This window comes from Acyrthosiphon pisum, chromosome A1 (genome assembly GCF_005508785.2).
Source record: "Acyrthosiphon pisum isolate AL4f chromosome A1, pea_aphid_22Mar2018_4r6ur, whole genome shotgun sequence".
NCBI classification, from domain to species: domain Eukaryota; kingdom Metazoa; phylum Arthropoda; class Insecta; order Hemiptera; family Aphididae; genus Acyrthosiphon; species Acyrthosiphon pisum.
The window spans coordinates 133,878,071-133,901,498 of NC_042494.1; the positions used below are offsets into that span (position 1 = coordinate 133,878,071).

At 29.8% G+C, this 23,428-nt stretch overlaps 1 protein-coding gene across 3 annotated transcripts in view; it reads right to left on the bottom strand.

Moving 5' to 3' along the window:
• The window catches only part of LOC100161227, a 339,202-nt gene that overhangs the window by 96,468 nt on the left and 219,306 nt on the right, over positions 1–23,428 (bottom strand). For all 3 annotated transcript variants that reach the window (XM_029488366.1, XM_029488365.1, XM_029488367.1), the window contains one exon: positions 10,120–10,184. The gene's annotated coding sequence lies outside the window, so the exon portion shown is untranslated. The remainder of the gene's footprint in view (positions 1–10,119; positions 10,185–23,428) is intronic.

The window sequence follows — 23,428 nt, forward strand, 5'->3', positions numbered from 1 at the left end:
ATAAAACATCATTATCGAATGTACTCACTTATGGCTTACGTGGGTGGTGGGGAGAAGAGAACTCATAAAAAAGAAAAACGTTTAGATTTCTTTTCAAAAAAAGACAGTGAATCATAGTAGTGGTATCTACATTGCGGGCAAATCTAGTTTATGCCTCATTCAGAAACTGACATAAAACATCATTATGGAATATGGTCGCACTTATGACTTAATTGGGTGATGGGGAGATAAGAACTCAGAAAAAAGTTAAAGGTTTAGATTTTTTCTCAAAAAAGACAGCGAATCATAGTAGTGGTATCTACATTGCGGCCAAGTCTAGTTTATGCCTCATTCAGAAACTGGCCAAGTGTTAAACAATTAAAATAAAAGAGGAGTGTTGCTCTTTAATGTAGGAGTGCAGTGAGGTTATGAATTAAAAAATAGCAGACTTGGCCACAATGTAGATTTCACTACTTTGATAGGCCGACTTTTTTGGTAGGGAGTTTAGAACTTGGCATTTTTTCACGGTTATGTTTTTGTTGGGGATAGTATATAATAGCTATTAATCAATTTGATATGCTTATATTAGCCTATTTGACAAAATATAATATAATACAGAAAAATATATTCAATCATATAATATCATTATCTGTAACCAATGACAACACTACAGTAATACAGTATATAGATGAAAAAATATTCGATTTTCTTGAGCCGAAACCATTTCATGTGTGAGCCATCCTACAGCGATCTATATGAGTTAGACGCCACGAAACTACAAACCCTTCCCATGTCTCTAGGAATCTATTGATATATCTTTCATTGAAAACGGTCCACTAGTTTTTGGGTCTATAGATGACGAACAAACAGACATTAATTTATTTTTATAAATTTTAATATATTATAGATTAGTAATTATTATTAATATTACCCATATTATAATAAATTGTTTAATTTAATTAACGAGTATAAAATATAATGCATCGTACAGGTGGTTGTCCCGATTCAGTTTACGGTAGCTTAAGCTTTCAAGTAATTATAATTATCCTGTTATGTAAACAGGAAATTACTAAATTTCACAAAATTTACATACGATTGGTAAGTTATTAGACATTATTGTGTCGTAATGAACGCTCATCAATAGTATAGGTAATTTCGCGTGCGTTGTTGATGTACTTTGGACATTGACGAGCAGATTATAGGGACCAGGTCATTTGTGTAATTGCATTAATTTATGAATACTTAGTCAGTACTAAACTCTAGTAATTGCTTGGGGTTATTTCTGTTATACGCATCGAAGCATTGATTACCATCATTACCAAGGTCCTGTACGGAAATTACGCGTTTGTTAAACTTGACGTATAGGCCCAAGTCTTTTGCACCCGAGACACCGATAGATTTGTAATTTATTCAATCATTCTATGATTCTACATAACATGCACAGTTTAATATCATCAGTTCATGTAAATCATATGATTCGGTGACACTTAACTGATATTAATGGATAAAATTAGCGCCTTCGAAATGTTGTAGTAGAAATGATTACCTAATACAATATCAAACAATTTAAGAACACAAATTATTTTTGATGTAAATGGTAAAACTTCAATATACTCTGGAATTTGCGTAGATATATTTTATTTGATATTCGATTGAAACCATAACTCAATAAAATTACAGACCTTTTACATGTATTATTTATATCGTATAACTTACAGTCTATCAGAAGGCGAAGAGAATAATATTGTAATATAGTATAAACGCCAATAAGCTTTTATTTTAACATATACTTATAGACGTAATATACTGATAAAAATATTGGGAATCGAGATATTGTTAATATTCAATAATTTAAAATACTTTTTTATCATTATACATTTTCAACTGGAGATAGAAGATAGGCATTGTAGATTCTTATGTTTAACTGAAATATGCGATGAGAATAATTTAACATAATATTTATTAGTCTAGCTGTTGTAAGGGCTATTTCATATCTGATAGAAGTCAAGCGAAACTTGAAGCAAATTCATTGTCGAACAAAAGGGTTTTATGGTCATACAGATGTTCGTCGGATAATTTACCATACGAAGAGACGTAAAAAGTTTTCATGCATTACGAAAATAAAATCGATTTTGCATATATTTCAGGACGATCCGAGTCTGATAGTCGAAAACTTATATTAAATACGAGAACTTCTGTACCAACTCATTACTTTGGTTAGCCGCGGAACCGAAGAAAAATTCCTGCCTGCAAATGTGCATATTTTTCTTCTTGTCCTAGGTCATTTGGTCTTCATAGTAAAGTGTGATGGAACGGGAAATCTCCAACGTAGGTATATGTTTAAATATAATAATATTATTTTTGTTTTGTCCCAACGAGCAATGTTAATCTATTATTATAGATGATTAATATCAATCGAGTTTCTGGTGCGCTTCACTATCGACCCGAACACACGGTATACAATAATTAATATAGTACAATATTATATTAACTGCTGAGGTATGAACAATAGTTGTTTTTTTTTTTTACAGTAATTGATTTTTGATAATTGCATTACAATATTACAACAGTTATGCATCAATCATAAACATTAAGCATAGTCATTGCATTCATTAATACAACATTAATTGTAAGTTATTTGAATTATTTCCAGGTACCTATAATAATTGTCTATTGAATACAATCAATATAAATACACGGTTCAATGATATAATTCCACACGGTATTAAATCACACAAATATAATTTTTTTGTTTTTTAAATACGCTCAGATACTGTATTTTATTTGGTTGAATAATATATAAATATTACGTACGTCGTAAAAATATTTTATTCACAATGAAATTCGCGTTGAAATTGAAACTCGAGTTAGATTTAGGGTTTAGGGACTTAATATATAGATAAATAACATGACTGCGGTTATAGCAATAATAGTGATAATCCTGAAATAAAAATAATAACATAAATGCAACATACCTACTACTGAACTGCATCGGGGACTGACTACCGGGGGCGGTTTTAAGGGCGGCAGAGGACACCCCCTTCCATTGGCCTAACGTCTAGGTTAATAAACTGGGCATAATACGTGTGAAAAGGTTAATATGACGTAGTGAAATACAATATTGATACAAAGATACGTGCTGACAACGTCTGAATCCAATATCAATTTTATATTTCAACGATACCGATTACCGGTACAGTTATTCGGATAACAGTTTAAATCAAGGCCGATTGTTTTTAAGAAATAAATAAGTCAATAGAAATATAATAATTGTCAGTATGTTTGTCCACGGATATTTTATGGCATTTTAAGTACCTACTTATACCTATAGGTAATAATTATTTTCAAATGGTGTTCAAAAAGCGATACATGCACGCACATAACTACTTAGGATGCTGGTTCTGACATCTACCTACTTATTTTATAAAAAATAAAACAAACCGAAAACACAGACATAAACTAAATCCGACAGGATGAGATAAAAATAAAACGAATTGTGGAAAACATTAAGGCAACGGCTTCACTGAATCCTAATACGCAACCATTTTTCTACAGCGCAGAAAAAATGTATGAGGTATTGGCAGAGTGATGTACATTGTACAAATGTACAGAAAAGTCTTAGCTTTTAAGTTTGTTTTCTGAAAATATTAATCTCACAACTACAATCATTATCACATGAAAACCTGGAAAATCAATTACCTATTATAAAATACTGAACGTTGTTTAATTTTTGTGGTACGACCACTGACAAGTACCTATATACTTACTGACTATACTTATATAATACATTTTACAATTATTGCAGTAATGTAATTTAAACATTACAGTTGCAAATAGGTTATACATTTTTTATGCAGCAGTCGCTTTAGTCTTCCGTTCAAGATGCCCAACTACTCAGCGAAAAGAAACATAAATTTAATATTGTTATCTTGATTATATCAACATTCTACTCTTCGTATTACGAGAAAAAGCTGTCCATCTAGTAATAAAAGGATGTACTTACGTAATTTTCGTAAAAATAAAGTCGTTTCGTTAACTAACTTAATATCTCTGGAAAAAATTGAAGAATAAAATTGGAAAATTCACATTGATACAATATAGACATTTTATAATATCCTTGTAAACTGGACAAGTGCCTCGTTTACATAGAACGATGTATTTATCAAACCTAAACGAAAATCTGTAAAAATATGATTTTATGAAAATTATGGACATTTGCCCTTTTTTGCATATTTTAGTGGTTCGTATAATATTATCCATATAGAAATATGTTTGTTTAATTTGATTCGTATAGGATATAACAAAGTTTACAAAAATAATGAAATATTATATAAAATAAACCTAATTTACTCTTTAGATTTTAATAACTAACGGATATTGAGTTGTAGTTATCGTTTGACTGGTAATGGATACTACAAACATATTAAATATTATTTGCTATTAAAGTATAAAGTAATTAAAATCAGATAATAATAATTTTAATAACGTTATAGTAGTTTTAAGGTTACACCATTTATCGTCGTTTTGAACATTCACTATTTTGTGTTATAGTATATTTTCCATTTTTGTGGTTTTGAGCTTCAACGTTCTACTATTATGCTATTATAACTGTACCTACATATTTCCTAATTTTTATTTTATATCAATTACTCGTGGATATTTAATCAGTTATTGTATTGGATTCAGCATATACTATTGCAATACGATTAAAAGCTATACGCTGTTATACTTTTACATACTTTCTAACGAATAATTATAGTCCCTTGTGAAATAAATATTGAAGTTAACCAGAGCCCAGTCAAAGTGAAAATAACATCGTGTACACGATGTCTAAATTAGGTAGGTACTCGGTAGTTTAAGTCGATAGCGACGGGATCGTTAAGACTGTTCTTTTAAAATGCATATTTAGATGTCATTATTCAAATATATGTAGGTATATAAATTATGGTACAGTAGTTTTTGATAACGCTTTTTCTTTTTTCTCTACTAATAGCTATATAGACATTGCATTATGTATGTAAATATATTTTGATACTCATTTTGAAAAAAACTAAGGATTTATTAGCCACTGAGTGATTTTTAACGTGTTCGACAGTAAAATATGTTGAAAAATTACGCGTTGCTGCTGCAGGCCTTATCTTTTATAACGAAGAATGATTAGTCGTATAAATTATCCTCGCCGCCGCCCACTCATCCAACCGTACGATATAATATACCTACCTCGGGTTGTCGACATTAATTGTTATGTGTGCTCGTTACTTACTCGCACCTTGATGATATTCATTACTATCCGACTACTAGAACTCGTGGAGTATTTGCGCTAAACGAGTCCAGTTCGACCTGGATCCGGGATATAGTGGCGGGATGAGCATAATATAATAAGAATGGTAAAACCAAAAAAAAAGAGATACACCGGATTGTAAATGACGGCGCCTTAGGGTGATGTAAATTCCAAACACAATTAATTACGCTCCGTTAATCCTGTAGCGCACATCGCTTAGCCCATATTTCACTCACCGAGGTGGGATTTTAAGCTCCCCGGGTGTTGCGTAGTAATAGTAGTGGTAGTAGTGGTTGTTGCAGTGGTAGTAGCGGTAATAGTGGTAGTGGCGGCGGCAGCAGCATAAGCATTCTGTTGGTCAAGATTACCGCGACGCTTCCCACTCTTTATATAGCCATTAAAAATTGCACCCTGACTTTAAACAAAAACTTTTGCACTTGTCTTTGGAGATTCCGACACTGACGTGAACAAATAATACCTACTCGTCTACACTCTTCGACCTCGTCGCAGTGAAGATTTTCGCGTCATGCATGATAACCGGTAGGGGTTTTTTTTGTTCATCTCGAAAAACTGTCGGCCGCGGGATATGGTCAGTGAAATTTACCACCGTGGAGATTTGTTTTTGGGTTGGGCTCTTTTTTCTTTTATATATATATTTTATTATTCCGAGTTGAAATCAAGATTACCACCTATCTCAATCAGTCGTTCATGTTACCGTCCTTGACGTATGACCGTTAAGGTACCGAACAAAGATCAATAGGAGTAGAGACAAACATCCATTTTAAACTGTCGCAGTATTATCGAACACAGCTTTGTTTGAGATAGGATACAGTAACTTTTTTTTTTATGCGATTTGAAGATTGAACATATAATATCAGAAATCGATAAGTAGGCAGGTAGATACTTATATCTTTCGTTTCATAAGACCGACCACCATCGTGTTGCAATCCGTAATTTTCGTAACTGAGTTTAAAGATGATACTACGTAATCTTGATAGTAGATTTCTAAATGTAATGATCTTAAAAAAAATGCAAGTGTTTGGTGAAGGGAGTAGTGTTAGCGTTTCAAAATAATTGGTTTTGATTTTGATTTTTCCACTCAAAAGTTATTTTGTTGCGTCGTGATTACTGATTAGTAAATTTTAGATTCAAGAAGTGCTATAAAAGTTCTTTTATCAACATTTTCTATCGAGAAGACAATATGACATCCCTAGTTGTTAAATTGAACCCGTTTCTTTTGTATTTTTTCGTTGTTGAAGTAAAAATCACGATAAACATCAAACAATAATATTGAATATAACTCTTTAGTATAATTGGGATATTAACAGAGTTTCGTTTCTAATTGTCTTTGGAACACAATGAATTATCATTCAAATGCACTAGGTACGTGTACTGAACTTAAAAAAGTGTGACAAGTAGTCAATACCCTTGGTATATCCATATAATTGTTTGCTTATTTACGTTTTATTATATTTAATACTTGTGAACTGTAATGAATTTAGGTTTTCGAAAGGAAGAAATTAAAATTAAATATCTAATATTTTATTGAACATCTGCTAATAAATCTTGATATTTTTATAATAATAATAATATAGATGATAATGTAATGTTATAAACATCTTAAGTTCTGATTTGAGTAGCTTTATTTACCTACACTTTGAATTTGAATTTTATTAAATATTCATTTATTTTTTTATTTTTTGCTGGATTGATAATTTGAATAACAATTTGCGTATTACGATATAATATAATTATTATGCGATGTTTTGGGCAAAAATTGAATCCACTGTATTATCAGTAGAAAAATAAGGTACTAATACTGAATCAATTTCCGGCTATATAACACATTCATTACCCATATTTTGAGTAGGACTCAAATATTCAATGACGAGGTACACTCGATACCTGCTATTTAGCAGAGCGAGTTCACCGGTTTTTAATAATAATTACTAAGAATTTTGTTCATGTTATTATTTCAAAAATTATAACTCATACTTTATTAAAATTAATATTCCATTATATTCTCAGTCATAATGTTATAATTTAAAAATTAATAAAGGATTAATATTTCAAAAGGTCTTTTTAAAAGAACATAATAATGTGAATAATATTTTATCATAAGACATTAATGTATTTATATTAGTAAAATACTTTTGAACACTATGCTGCTAAACTTCAAAAATGAAAAAGCTATTACTTCTTATTTTGTAACTTATACATACCACCTATCTTTGTAACGTATGCACCAATGAATGTGCATAAGAAAATAATAAATATGCACACTAGTTTTTTGTATAATGTGAAAAGTTTAAATCTCACCACAAGTGAGGTCATGCATAAAATGAATATTTTTTGCAATATTTTGTTATCAAAATGAAAAAAAAAAATGAATGAAACACCTTTCATACTTGAAAATGTTGTATGATAAATAAATAAGCAGATTAAATATTTTTTTGATAAAATACAATAAAACGAAAACATAACGTCAAAAAATATTTTTAAAAAGTCTCCAATAACCAAAACTAAATCGACTGAATGAATGTCAAACATTTTATTTAGTATCCTAAGCATTCCATAAAAAGAAAAGTACTATTTGTTAGTGTTAATACTGTTTATTATCGGAATAAGTTAGTTATTGAATATATCTATTATATTTAATAATCTTTATTTATAATATAATTAAGTACATTGTTCTTTTTTGTTTTTAATTCACTTGGTATTAAAAATCATTAATTTCGACAATTATACTATTTTAAATATAAAAAAAAAGGTGGGTAAGTGGATGTCGCTCTGTGTGTGGATGGTGTTAAATTTGAATTCAATGATATATCATTGTATTAGAAAAACGATTCTGAACGAAAACGGTCAGTCAGCCTATGATATTACTAAGTATATTTGATGATATTATTGTGAATATAGTAATTTATGTTATAAATAAATTTTTATTGATATTTATAGCAAAAAAAACTAAGAAAATTGTAAACTGACAATGTCCGTTAATCTCTCAATCTCTCAAAATATCTCAAAAAGAGTCAAATTATTTTCAAAATTTTATCGCGTATAGAAAATGAAAATAAGAACATTCAGTGAAATTGTCATGTATCTACAGTTATTCGTTTTTGAATTACAACGAAATAACAAAATCCACTACGTGAGAAATGGAGTGAATACCCAATCTTGTAAAAATATGAAATTCTAACGTTCATAAAAATTTAATTTGATTTGCTTGAAGATATTTTTCTTTTTTTTGATAAAGATACACAAACTTAAGAATAATCTTGTATTACATTTTCAAATCTTAGATTTAAAAAGAAAAATTTTTATGAATTTCTAACTCAAAATAATTTGCAAATTTTCGTCATTTTTACGTATTTTATCAATATTTGAACTTTAGATGCTTATAAAAAAAATTGTGACCATGGATTTTTAATTTTTTTTGTCTGCCTTTGAAATAATATACTAGGAGCCTTCTATTCAATTTTCAAGCTTTTTTAACCAACAAATACAATTTTATCGACATTGAAAGAAAAAAAAACTAAAAAAAATGGAAAATGAAAATGTCCGTTAACAGCTCAAAATAAGTCAAAATATTTGAAAAATGTTATGGTTTATAGAAAATGCTAATATAAACATTCAGTCAAAATTTCATGTACCTACGGTAATTTGTTTAAGAGTTGCACCAAAAACCAAAATACATTTTCTCGAAAACAGATTTTGCGTCAAAATTCCCATTTTTCCTTAATTTTTCTTTTGTTTTTCAAAACTACCGGGAAATTTTTACTTTTGACCCCCCAAAGTACCAACTAGATTCACTTTCCTATCAGAAAAGATACTGCTGAAGAAAATCTAAGCATTTGTACTGTCCTAAAAGGTGATAACAGACACAAAAAAAAAATTAAAAAAAATTAAAAAAATTAAAAAAAAAACACACATTATTGTAAAATCAATACATTCATCGTTTCACTCAGAATCTAAAATTTATTCACGGAACTCATTTTCTATATATTTTTATAGTCCATATTAACCACAAGATATATTGACTTTTAAATTTGATTATATAAAAATAAATATATTAATTTTGTTTCTCAAAATAATTGAGTAATTTATACTATAGGAAAATAATGTATATTTAACGTAAAAAGACTAGATATTTATGTATCAAAGTTGAATAACAATTATAGTGAATTATAAGTATTTATATTCCTACGTTCACAAAATTGAAATTGTATATTTATTACGCAGGTAATTTAAATTACTATTCTAAATCTATGGTCTAATATTTTTTTTTTCATAATATTAAAAGATATATTGATAATTAATATTAAACCATATTGTTTTTCGATAGAAAAAAATTGTAATTTAATTCTAAAAATTAATAAAATAAACTTTTAAGTTCATAATTCATGTGGCGTATTAGCAATACCTACTTTCCTTATCAATTAGTGGTTCATGTGATGAATTATTAAGTGATATTATAACAACTTATTATACAAATTGTGTCTATAAATCGCTGATTTTCTATCTAAAAAAAAATATTATCATCTATTTTCAAATAACTTATGTAATATATTATTAACCAGCTCATCTTAATCGTTATATTTTTATTACAAAATATATGATGCATTTTGAGCAATTTTCATGACGTACCAAATAATACTAATCTCTAAACTGTATATTATTTATAAGAATATTATTTAATTATAACTTAAAATTTGGTAGTTAGTAAAAAAAATTAAATTGTAACTTATACATATTTTTTACAAATAACAATCCATACAATTATAAGGTATATCAATTATGTAATTTTGCTTTGGGTTTATTCATATTTAATTAATATTAGTCAATTTTAAATTACTTACCAATTTTTATGAACTGATAATTGATCTAATCTTGTGTTCGCCAATATAAATCAGTCATCGCTTAACTGTGAAAATAAATAAATAAATAAATAAATAAATAATTATTAATTATTAATTCATATAAATAACATTCGCATCCGAATGGGCTTTAAATATTTTGTATTGGTAATAAATAATAATATTTAAATTCATATACGAGATAAATAGATTAATATATATATTCGTATAAACTACGATTTTGTTGCTATTATTATGAAGCAATAGATACGAGTATGATCAAATAAATACACAATAGCTATGTAGGTATTTGAACATAATAATATAATAGTATAATATATTATTATGTATTTGATAACAAACCAATGCTATTCAATATTGCACTTTAGCGCACATTATACCTGTGTACGTTTTACTGCATGTACCAAAAATATATTAAATGTATATACCTAATAGAACTATGCGCGATTTTATTCTAATGCCTACTGGAACTATGACAGTCAAGTAATTCTGTAAAATGTTATTATACACATCATACAATGGTTTTACATTTTTTTTTTTTATCTTTACGGTATTTTTTTTTTTTGTTATTTCATACAATCATATTTTTAGATGATTTTATATTATTTAATTAATGAAAACTATATTTCAAATTAGTTAAATGTATTGAAACAGAAACAAATTATTTCATGAAAAAAAATTACGGAAACGCTAAAACAATGTCAGGTATTCAGTGCTTAAGTTACAAAGCAAAAAGATTAAACGAAATGACGGAAGAAATGTAATAGTAGCATTTAATTTACTATGGAATGTACATTTTAAAAGAAAGTCATTAGATTGAGAATTAATATCACAGAGTGTGAGAGAAGCGAATCGAACATATACCTTATATATCGGACAGACTTGAATGATAAGGCTAAAACTGCTTCGTCACGGTAAATATTTTATTGCATTTTGAATAAGAAGGTAGGTGATGGTAGGTACAATTTGTATGAACACTATGAACATCCGAAATTAACAGGTCGTTTGTTGACGGGATAACTAATTGTTGACTAATCAATTACAAATAATAGAGATACATTTTCGACAAACAATGTACACATTAGTAAAAAGACATTGTCAATATTATTACACATTTCACACAATATAAATATTAAAACGTTTGGCCAGTTGAATATGTTTTTCAATACTATTTGGGACGATTAATTATAATATGCGTATTGTTGCAGTTGAGTAGGTACTATTTATTTTTGCCACGATACTGCAGTACCAGGTACCTATACAGGTACAACCGTTGGGGTTTTGAGTGACTTCTAATACGTACAAGTGGATGTGTGTATGGAACGAGGATGAAATTTGGGCAAAATAGAAATCAAATCAATTACCATATTATTATACCGAATATTATGCATATTAATTTGGAGTGTAAAATAATATCCGTATCCCGCACACATAGGTACATCTATGTATACCACACTATAGGTATATACCATATCACGGTTAATACCGCTATAATAGGCTATTAAGGCTATATGCATACTTATTGTAGGTACCTACACGCGATAACCTCGACATATCTTTTTATATCTCACAACCACGTACTGCAGTTTTCCACGATTTAGCCGAATTGAACGAGTGAAAACAACCCAAGTTAAAAATATAAATTGTATTGTGAATATACTGTAGTTCATCGGGGTGGAGCTTAAAGATTTATTTTTGAAATAGAAACAAAAAGTTTATACGATTAATGTAATATGTACACACATGACGTGTTGATAGCCTCGTTAACTGTACGCGTTAAAACCTACACAGGCAATATTATTATACCATCAAAAGTAATTTCAACTATTTTGTATATAATAACTGTGATACCAGAGTGGTGTGGAAACGTCTTGTTAGAGTTTCTTTACTCACGTACATGTAAACATAGTTAAACCATTACTATATTCGGAGAACACTTCAGATAGCGCAGCTCGGGTAATCAAAACGCGATTATGATTTTGTAAAACGAAGATGTTTGCTTGAATTTTTTTACCATTAATAATATTGTTGTCATATATCGAATCACAGAGATATATTCTGAAATATGTAAAAGAAACGTTTTGAGCATATTAACTACTTAAAACACTTGAAAAATGTCGTCTACAAAATCTGCACGTTGAACGAGTTCACGACAAGTGAAACCGGCCATAGCTCGAGGTGAGTTAATCGCTAGAATTAGCCAGGATTCAAGTCCTTTGCCTATAAAAATAATTAATAATATACACTGGCCCGTGGGGTCCTGTCATTACCTACAACAGGACACCGGATTCTAGATCAAACAGAAGCGTTTATATGCAGTCGTCAGGGATCACGAGCGATTCTCACTTGTTAAGAAAAAAATATTATAATCTTTGTATTAGGCTCTCTACCTACGTTTGAATGTCCAAAATAATTGTGCCGACATTTGCAGTCGGCAGCCAATTATAAACGCTATAGAGCACGTAGTCGGTATATACTAGTCATGAGAAAACGTATACGCGTTCGAGTGCGTAATCTCCGCACAAATGACAAATGTATTGCCGAGAAAAAGATACGTCATATTTTACTCGTAAGTTTAGCATGTAATATACACACAGTAGTTTTCATTTTGTTTATATACAAATGGCTTTGGTGCCCGAACGCATTTCGAGGGTTCGCGTGTACAATTTTCTCGCTCATTTACTTCAAGAGTCTGCGAGTTTTTTTTTCTTTTCATAGCGGCTGTTCAAATATTTTACTTTATACATCTGGATACATAAAACTATATATACACACACATAATATAATCTATGTGTGTATTATATATATATATACATAGATTTCTTTATAGTACAAGGAGCACTGTCAACATTCACTTAAACCACCTGCTTTACTACAATTGCACTCATTGTAAACCACCAGTTTTCTACCTCGGTCACATATATTATACGTATATATATATATATATATGTGCTCCACTGTCGAACGTGCAGTCAAATCGAGAACGCCTTTTGCAGTCGTTTTACAAAAATAATAATAACTGTAGTCGAAATCAAATAAAGGCAGACCATTTTATTAGAATCCAAAACAAGTTCATTAGAACTATGAGACGTATGTGTGGACTGGTATTGATTTTCAGATGGATTTTTAACAATTATATTTTTTTTTATCGAAAAAATGCATTATACAGATTAAATTAGATGAATATGATACGCCAATAAATAGCTGTTTACAATGAGTTGGGAAAATAAATAAATTTATTTTGTTCACTTCGTGGGAAAAAAAATTCACTCAGACATCTAACATACTATAAATAATAGGTACGTTAAAGTGTTTCGTTACTGTTTGGATGAATTAATTTTTAGTGGTGCAATTTTAAGATAATATATGGTTTACAATGAATAACTTTCTATAATATAATGGTGTTTGGGTTGTGTGATTATATCCAGACTTAAACTGTAATATGTTGTGCAATCATAATGTATCAATTTTTTTTAACCATTTCAGTATTTCTTCCGGTAAATAATGTTATAACCTGAAAGTTTCATGGACAATTTTTGCTGTTTATTATCCCGTCAGATTAAAACGATGAAAAATAGTCCATATAATAGTATGCATTTACTTTAGTATAAAGATAAACAAGTAATTTATATATTTTATATTATTTTTTTTAGTTTTCGAACATGCAGGTCCAAAATAAAAAATACATTATACCAAAATGTAACATTTAACTACTGCGGGAAAATCATAGGTATGGGTACGTATTTGAACATTTTGAAGTTGAGATTGTACGAACTCATTTTAAATAATTAAGAATATAACACCAATAAAATAAATCTGGAAACTGTGGTTTATATTTGAAAAAAGTGTCAAGCTCCTGATGAGTGAAATAAACTCACGTTACAGGACCATGCAGCACTACGAGGGAAATTTGCACACACATGCGCAGTGGCGTATTTAACATATTCATTTAGGGTGCAAAGATATTATCAAAATATTATGAAACTGTATTATTTTTACTGAATAATATTTCTAGACGTGGACTCAGAAATTGGAACGTTTGTAACAGAAAGAGCCACGGTGGCAGATCTATCTGCGTCATCTGCCTCCGTAAATAATACGCCACCTCGTAAGCGTGAAAAGTTTTAGGAAACGTAGGCACACAATATATAACAACAACTTTCGACGTTCGTCTAACCTGATAGGTTGTGTCGAGTGGGGGGGGAGGTGGCCCACAATGTATAAATGTATATCAAATATCCAAAATGTGTGAATTATTTTATTTACCCACTAAGGTAACATACTATCTACGAACTTAAACGGCGGAACTGTAAAATGTATGAACTCCAACATGACTTTATATTATAATTTTATGTTAATATTTTATAATATGGTAATACAGAAATATAGTAATAAGTTGATGATAGCACAAAGTATCACTTTGATAATTTTAACGTCAAATTTAATTTATATTTTCTTTTCATTTATTTCAAAGGATACAGCTTTCATTAATAACAGTCAAACATTTAAATTTACAAGTATTTAAAAAAAAATAGTTTACGATCAAATAACGATATTATGGTTGTTTTTTAAATTCTATCGCGTGTAGGTTTGAGCTATGTGTTTTATATTTATCACAACAAATAATATAATATATTATTTGTTGTACATGCAATATATGCAATATATAATTTATTATGGCATTCATAAATGGATTTGTACATTGTTAAACTTTCCTATATAGACTGTCTGTCTTGCGTGATAATAAGTTCAGTGATACGGAATTTTTTTTTATCGATTACATATATTATGTAAAATGATTTGTTGATGTCTTATCTTGTATAATAATATGGTAAGAACAGAAAATAATAATAATAATAAAACGAAAATATATACATTACTGGTTAAATTGTTCAGTAATTTTTTTAATATTAATTTTATTTTTTCTTTACTTAATTAATTTAATTAAAATAACTAACTCTTATTATTTTTTAATTGTCTAAGATTTTAATGGTTTAAACTCAAGTTAACTTTATAAAATATAAATAAAAGATAATAATATTATAATGTATTAAATCGATATGGAATCGTTGTAGGTATAGTAATAAACAATTTGAATAATTTTGAGATAATTATATATTTTTTTGATAATAAATTGGAAAAATATTGTAAAAAATATGTTATAATCTATCATTTATTACTGATTATAATATATTATATAAGATATGATAATATATCGGATACCTACGTAATGGTAACAACCATCGACTAACAAATCGTTGGAATACAACATATATGCCTAGGTAGGTCACTCAAATAACAACAATAATTAAATCATTGTTTTTACACAGAGATCAAACACAGCACACAAAGGAACGAAACGAACAAAAAATACACGACAAGAGATCAACGCAAAGGTAGGTTTACAATAACCTCTCACGTTCCTTTGTATACCGAGTCATCATTCGCATTGAGTTACACACCTGTCGTTTTCCCACATCTCATATTATCCCAAAACAACGGATTTCTCAGCCACCGGACACTTGACTACGTAGGTATAACTCGTAATTTTAAGCTCCGTGAAATTCAACTATAATAAGTACCTGGGTCGAGCTAGGTACATACATCAGGCCCATTTTCACTGTACCATTGATAGAGACCGGGATGACTAACCGATTTCTGCTTTTGAAGTCGTATAACAGGAAGTTGTAATTGTATATATTTAGATTTTACCATACGGTATATACAAGACTGTATAAAATACTTGCGACGTATTCCCATATAATAATAATTATAGAAATACGGGTATACAGGTAAAAAAAAAACTTGAATGAACTAAATTTATAATCATCAAGCTCAAGAATAATATATACCTATATGTAAATACTATATTGTATATTTATCTTTATTTCTTGTAGATACATAACAATAATAATAATTAATATGTCAATAAAACGCAGTATTATGATATTACGATAATATTGTAAATACAGATACGACAATAGGTATCATTACTAAGTAATATAAATATGCATATTAAATTATAAAAACATAACGGTTAACGAGTTTAAATTATTATTTTTATCTGTAAAATAAATTCTAGGAAAAAAAACAAATAAAAAAAATGTTGTGTAATAAATATGGACTAAAAAAGAGATAATGGAAGAAAAAAACATGTTCAAACAAGTCGTAATCATTCAGAATATTAATTTTTTAATATACAGGGCAGTTATTTTATAGCTCATCACTAAAATCTACAATAGAAAAGTATTGAAGTTTTTTAAAATTTTTATACAAAATTTGAACCAATTACTCATTAAAAAATTACAATCTTGAAAAAATATGATAATTTTTTTGAGAATTATATTAGGTACCTAAACAAAATTTAATTATGAACGAGTTGTTAATTAAATAGGTAGCTATATGCCTGTATATATATAAAATTGATTAAATATTTAAAATTCAATTTTTATATAATATGGAAATTCGAAGAAAAATAAAATCATAAAAAAAAAAAATAAATAACAACACTAAAATATAGGAAAAAATATACTTAACTTTTTTTCTTAAACGTATTGTAATGACTTTAAACTATATAAAACAAACATTTCAAAAATGTTAATACTTTTCAAGAAATGTTGTGATTACCTTGAAAATAATCACCATAATATAATATAGAATGTCGTCTATTTTACACCTATATTTTTTTAAGCTTTAGTCAATTGTATAGCTTACAAAAAAAGCATATGTATAACCCTATTTTTTAAAATTCTATTTTTAGTTTACCGTAAAAGTAAAAATGTCTTTAAATCTTGCCTTAAAAAACAATATTAAGGTAGAATCCGTTGGATGAAAAACTTTAGATATAAAAGTTTTGTTATGGTAAATACATTAAAATTATTTGGCATGTTTAAAAATAATATTTTACTTTAGAAATTCAAAATATATACGCAAAAAATATTTAATTTTTTTGCCATTAAAAAAATAACTTGTACATGAAAATTTTAAAAGTTTTTGTTTTATATTATCGTGAAACATATATAATATACTTTTTTCACCGCGAAACTCTCTAGAAGTACGTTTGTAATTCCCCGGGGTATATATACTATGATACCATATATAATATAATTTACAGATTAGTTTAAGTATTTTCAGTAGATTTTAGTTTTAACCACAATTCAATTTGTGTCTGTACAAACATTTTTATAAAAACACAATTCATAACTTTAATAAACTTTAATTAAACATCTTTTAATATATATTTGATTAAAGATATTATTATACTAAATATAACTCTTTTACTAAAAATAAATATTGTGTGCAATAGTTATTTTTTGTAGAAAAATGCCATCAATTAAATAATAAACGTAGTGTACATTTGAAGTTACAAGTTGCTAAAATCAATCATAAATCCTCATAATTGTATAATATTACATAATCTTAGTCCACTGTGTTTAAACTAGCATGTCATACAGGTGTATTCTAAGACCACACTACAACCTTCACTAATTCCGTAAGTTTGTACAACATCTGTCAACTGTGTACGCAAATATCAGTGTGTTTACTCACGGAAACGTTTTAATACCTTTTAACATTCTTATTGATAGTACAATTTGAACGTCGTGTATGTAGAACTGTATAGGTATTATACATTAAATAAGAAAGTTTCTAAATACGTACGAATAACTACCACCTAAGAATAATTTAATGTTTTCAAGAACCGAAAGTTTTCAACCATAATTATAATGTTATTATCCGAAGTTCTAGCTTCCAATATAATGTTTATAAAAAAAATGGGCATATTATCATATTATTTTTTCGACCAATTAAGACCAATTTATAAAGAACCTTGTTTTCGATTATTAAGCTTTAGCAATTAAACTTTAAAACCTTATACATTTTTAACTTAAAATAATTTGTAATTATAACGAATTTTGCGAACACATTTTGAACTTGAAACGCTTGAAATTCATTTTGTCAAACGGTGCAGAAATATTACCATTTTTTGTTATTTTCCCCCAATTACATAAGATTTGAAATAATAACGAGAGTTTTTTACTTTTACAGTTTTACCAACTAGGTCCAATTTCTTAACCTGAAACCAACCAAAATGTTGAAAATTTGTAGCCTTTTTGCTCCACCGAAAGACGATGACAGAAACAAATAAAACACTTACTAAAGTAAAACCAATACATTCTTTACCTTTCTTTTATATACATTCTTAGATGTATAACATCTAATAACTGAAATTATGAATTGGACAATGTTGTTTTCTACAAGACATTAATTCACGTATGGCCTTAACATATTAATATTCATGTTAGTATATGTTACACTACCAAAATCATAAATATCTGATTTGCGCGAGGGTATATTATGTTATTATTATTTCAGAAAACTCCATTGTAGATTTAACAGAAAATTGTATGGCACTACAATAATAATGATTTGTGTTTGTAAATATTTTTTGACATTTTTCCAATTTGACATTGTTTTTTATTTTTGTCACATAAACATTGTCTAGGTTTAAAGTCGGAACGAAATTACTATATGAATAATATATAATCATGTACGCGCTTCTTCGGTGTCTGCTGTGCCTTTATGCGGTTCGCGACATTTTTTTTCCCTCGCCGACGACGTTATTATTTCGCTACACGACTACAGGTCCGCCGCTGCGCGCACCGACGGCGGGCCGCGCGGGGTCGTCCTTATAATATTATACAAAGTATACGTCCACCAGTTCGCGGTCTAGTGCGCACGCGCGCCCGAGCTCCAGTACGAATATCGCAGTTATACCTACGCGACGCGGTAGTCGCAGTCCCGGGGCCACGCGGTCTCGCGATAAATTCGTAATTTCGGATGTGCTCTCGGGGGCTGCAGAAAAATGTATTTCACTCGGGGGAGACGGTCACACGCGGTGGCGCGAGCGTATGGAGGCGGAAGGCTTGTGATAATAACGTTGTGGAGGAAGCGTCGGAGGAGCAGGGCGCGACGGTCGACGTTGGCGGTCGCGCGCAGGCAATGGCGGGGGCGGCGCATATTATATTATATTATATGGTGCGTTGTTTTTAGCGTTTTCTCGGCGAATTTATGGCGGCACAACACACACATATATTATATATATATATAATGCGTTAGATTAATGAATCTTCTGGGCCCGTTCAAATGCGCCGCACCCCCCTCCTCCGCCACCCTTACGATGTGCGTTTAACGAGTTTTCGTGCTTAATTAACCGAAATCGACCTGTGTAGTACCGCGTGTACAGTATATATTTATATTTAGTGCACATTATTATTGGTACATCATGCCTACAACATGCGTCTACCTCTACTCGCGCAATAGCTGTTGTAGGTATATTAGGTATACCTAGGTATAATCTATATTATTATTGTATATACAGGATGATTCGTCGAGCATTTCAACCTCCATTTCTTTCTTCAATAATAACGCAGTCAATCGAAATCTGATTTTCGGAATTTTTAATAATTATATTCAAGGACCATAATGTTTTAAAATTTTTGAGATTTTTCGTACCGCCTTTTCGAAGAGTATCCCGCGTGACGACCAGGGAGGGAGGTATATTCTACTTTCAATTATTCAGCGGATAATTTTTCTGAAAATCGAAATTCGAACGATTAGTTTCTGAGTTATTTAGCTTTGTGTATTAAGGATAATAGGTCCATGATAATGGGTTTGGAATATATTATGCATATAAATATTTATAGTTTATAAAAATGCACCGGTTAAAATAAATAATAGATCCGATATTACATCTATTTTATGTTTTTGTAAAATCATTTTTAACGACTTAGTCCTTAGAATAAACATTTTCTAGGTAACTGAAAACCTACTATACTATATTGTAAAATGGGATGGGGAGGTTATAATAATTATATTAAATAATTTACAGTAGAAAAGGAGTGAAAAAGATTCTCATTTGAAAAACAGAAGTCTGAATCGCTTCAGTACACTTCTTAAGTAGTACTAAACAATCTCAAAGATTTTAATTATGGTCATTAGTTACATATTATTTAAAAATTCTCGGAAAATCAGAATTTGAATAAAATTGAAAAAACGGGGATGATCACGATGCCCTTGGTGAATCACACTGTTTATACCTACAGCCTACAATTTATATTGATGCTACGTGTCCGTTGTTAAAATAATAAAATATTATACCGTTGCGCTCGTTTTATTATACCTACCTACCTACCTATTTTAACGGTCGTTCGGATCGGGAGAGTTGGTGTTGGTGGCCTCCGGCCGGTGTGCAGGGGAAAAAAATTGGTTTATTTAAAAAAGAAGTTCGGTTTTCATTGGCGGAGGACAGAACGGAAAACGGGCTCTCACCCGCGAAAAATCGTGGAAAAAAAAGGCGAAAGATTGATGGGCGGCCGTTTTCTCCACGCGCGCGTTAAGTCCTATCACGGTGTTTCGAACCGTTTACGCTACGTCGTGCGGCGCACAAACATACTACCACTATTGCCCTTCTCCCTCCCTCCCCCACCGACGCTTTTATATCGGATTTGGTTGGGTCGGGGTGTGCGCCATTCGCCGGTGTGATTGATGAGACTCGTCGTGTCACATCGGAGAAGAGATTTGACTTTCCCACTCGTCCGACGGTGTTTTGTGTGTGTGTCTGCGCCGCCGTGAGATATGAATAAGTCGATTAGTATAATAATAATTATTATAAGCTTATATAGCTCTTCGTTTCTCGTCGCCCACGAGTGGAGACGAGGACATGTGGCTAAGGCGCCGATATCGTCGCGATGACAGACGCGAGACGTGTAAGTCGCGCGCTCCAGATATGTGTCGTCGTCGGACCCCCCTCCACCCATCATCATGTGTTAATAAATTGATATTAATAACAATATATTAATATTATCATTACAGCGCCCGTATGATAATAATATTATTGTTTAGTTACACGCTGCGCCCATAATATTATATTATTATCATGCGATGAAAGTCCTACTGTGTGTTCATAATATTATTATATACGTACACATAGACTAGATAGAAATCGTAAAATCCGTTAACCCTATTCGTTATCTCATCTAATTTTTATTAAGTCTTCTTTGGTTGCGTATATGGCGTGAGAATTTCCCTCCACGCTAAAATTTACTAAATCTCATAATATTATTTTATTTTATGCGATTCGTGTAAGTTATGATAAATTAAAAAAATCTTCACAGATACCTACCTAATAATATACTTGAATATAATATTTTATCTCGTCATATATACATAATAATGATAATATTATTATGTTTATCACACGTTATTATTAATTGAATTTGGTTATTATTATTGTCACGTGTATAGAGAATTGTTTACACTCTGTAAGTACAGATCCCGTATTAGTGAATATACTGACAATCGATTGTTGATTAGCATTTCATTCGATGTACATTTATTTTTAGACTATAATATTTTACTAATGATAAGGATGATCAAGACAGTAGACCAATAGGTATAATACAATATAATATATCTATAATAGACAGTTGTAATTAAGATAATATCGAGATGAGAAAATAGCTCACCACCCGACCAACGGCACATAAGCTCAAGCCGAATCTCTTATGTGTTTATATTTATGTACCTATCGTTTTATAAGACTTACTATCGGTTAATGTGACCAAAGAACGCGTGGTCCCTTTGATGTCGCAACAAGCAATTTCCAATGTATATATATAATATATTATACAGTTCAACGGTTGAAGTATTACGCCGTTGGTGCCTATAAAGTAGTATGCTGTTAAAGGTATCATAGATATTTTAAAATTTATTCTGCCAATAATCTCATTCCGAGCTCGAGACTCCACGCCACAACCGCCACCGCTGAGGAACGATGATGTTGTAGCGGCCACGATCGTACGGCAGTGTATCTACTCGAAATCCTTGGCGTGTTAGTAGTGGTGGATAAGATTACAAAACATATACACGACGAAAAGTATTTTATGAGAATTTATGAGAACAAATGCAGGAGGGTGCAAATGAAAAACTAAACAACGAAAAAAAAAAAAAATCGTTAGCAACGGAGTGAGATAGTGTGGACGAGAAGTATATATGGTATAGAGTAAAGCCACTGCACACGGAGTTATAATAATCCTGTATAGGAAGATAAGCGATCAGAACGATATCAGAATCGCGAACTGCGCACGATATCAAAATAATAATAATAATACAGGTTATAAAACGTGGATATGTCTCAGATGATATTATTATTGTCTAACGGAGCTGGAAACCTGAAGAGTGGGCGTATTATGGGGGTGCAATTAAAGAATGCTCTTTTACTCCAATTAAGAATAAACTGTTGTTAAAAACTGTAAACTAATTACGGCGACCATAAAACCGGCGGGACGTTAAAGCCGCATATATATACACGAAATGAGGTACCTATACCTACCTATAATGTGCATTAATAGCGAGTTCCATTAGCGCGACAAGATAAAATATTTTATGGACTACATATTGGCCGTCGACCGTGTTAATAATAAATAATCATACGCGCGTATAATATATCCTATAAATTCTTCGAGTGTGCCGAGTTCGATGATATTTTTTATGTTTTGTTTTTTAATGTCCGACTTTAGCCATATTACTTTATTACTTTTTTGACAATATTTAAAGTTAAGTTTTTTTTTTTGTTCAATCATATATTATCATGGCGTTGCAGTATTTTATTGTATAATACGATATATTTTCTAAACAAGTTTTTTATTTATTTTATTTATTGATCATACTATTATAAATGCATGTATTGAAAAAAAAATACACACACACACAGGAAAATTATATTTTCAAAATATTGTGGAACTATTATAACAAATTGAAATATTTGATTTAGATTGTCACAATTTTTTAAAATATTGTCATAACATTTAAGACAAATTTTTTGGTAGGCGATTAAACGTTTTCACAATATTGAAGCCATTTATTTTCATAATAATACTATTATAGCTATATATTTTCACGAAATTGTCGCTGAATATTTTTTTAATATTGTAGCTATATATTATGATAAATTGTGTTGTTATGCTAACAGTAGGTCATATCAAAACCACTCTATTTCCTAATAAAGTTATTTTCATATATGAGACAATCTGAAAAAGATGTGAACGGTAAACGGTCCAATAACGAAAATAAGTTTTGGATATCTGTATTGAAATATCACTGTCATATTTCATGGATTCCTATACCCATTTAAAATTACTTATTCCAGTATTAATCATACATTATAATATCTGGTCGAGATTTATTGATCGACAGCAGCATATAGGTAAGCATTTACAGAAACCTCTAATGT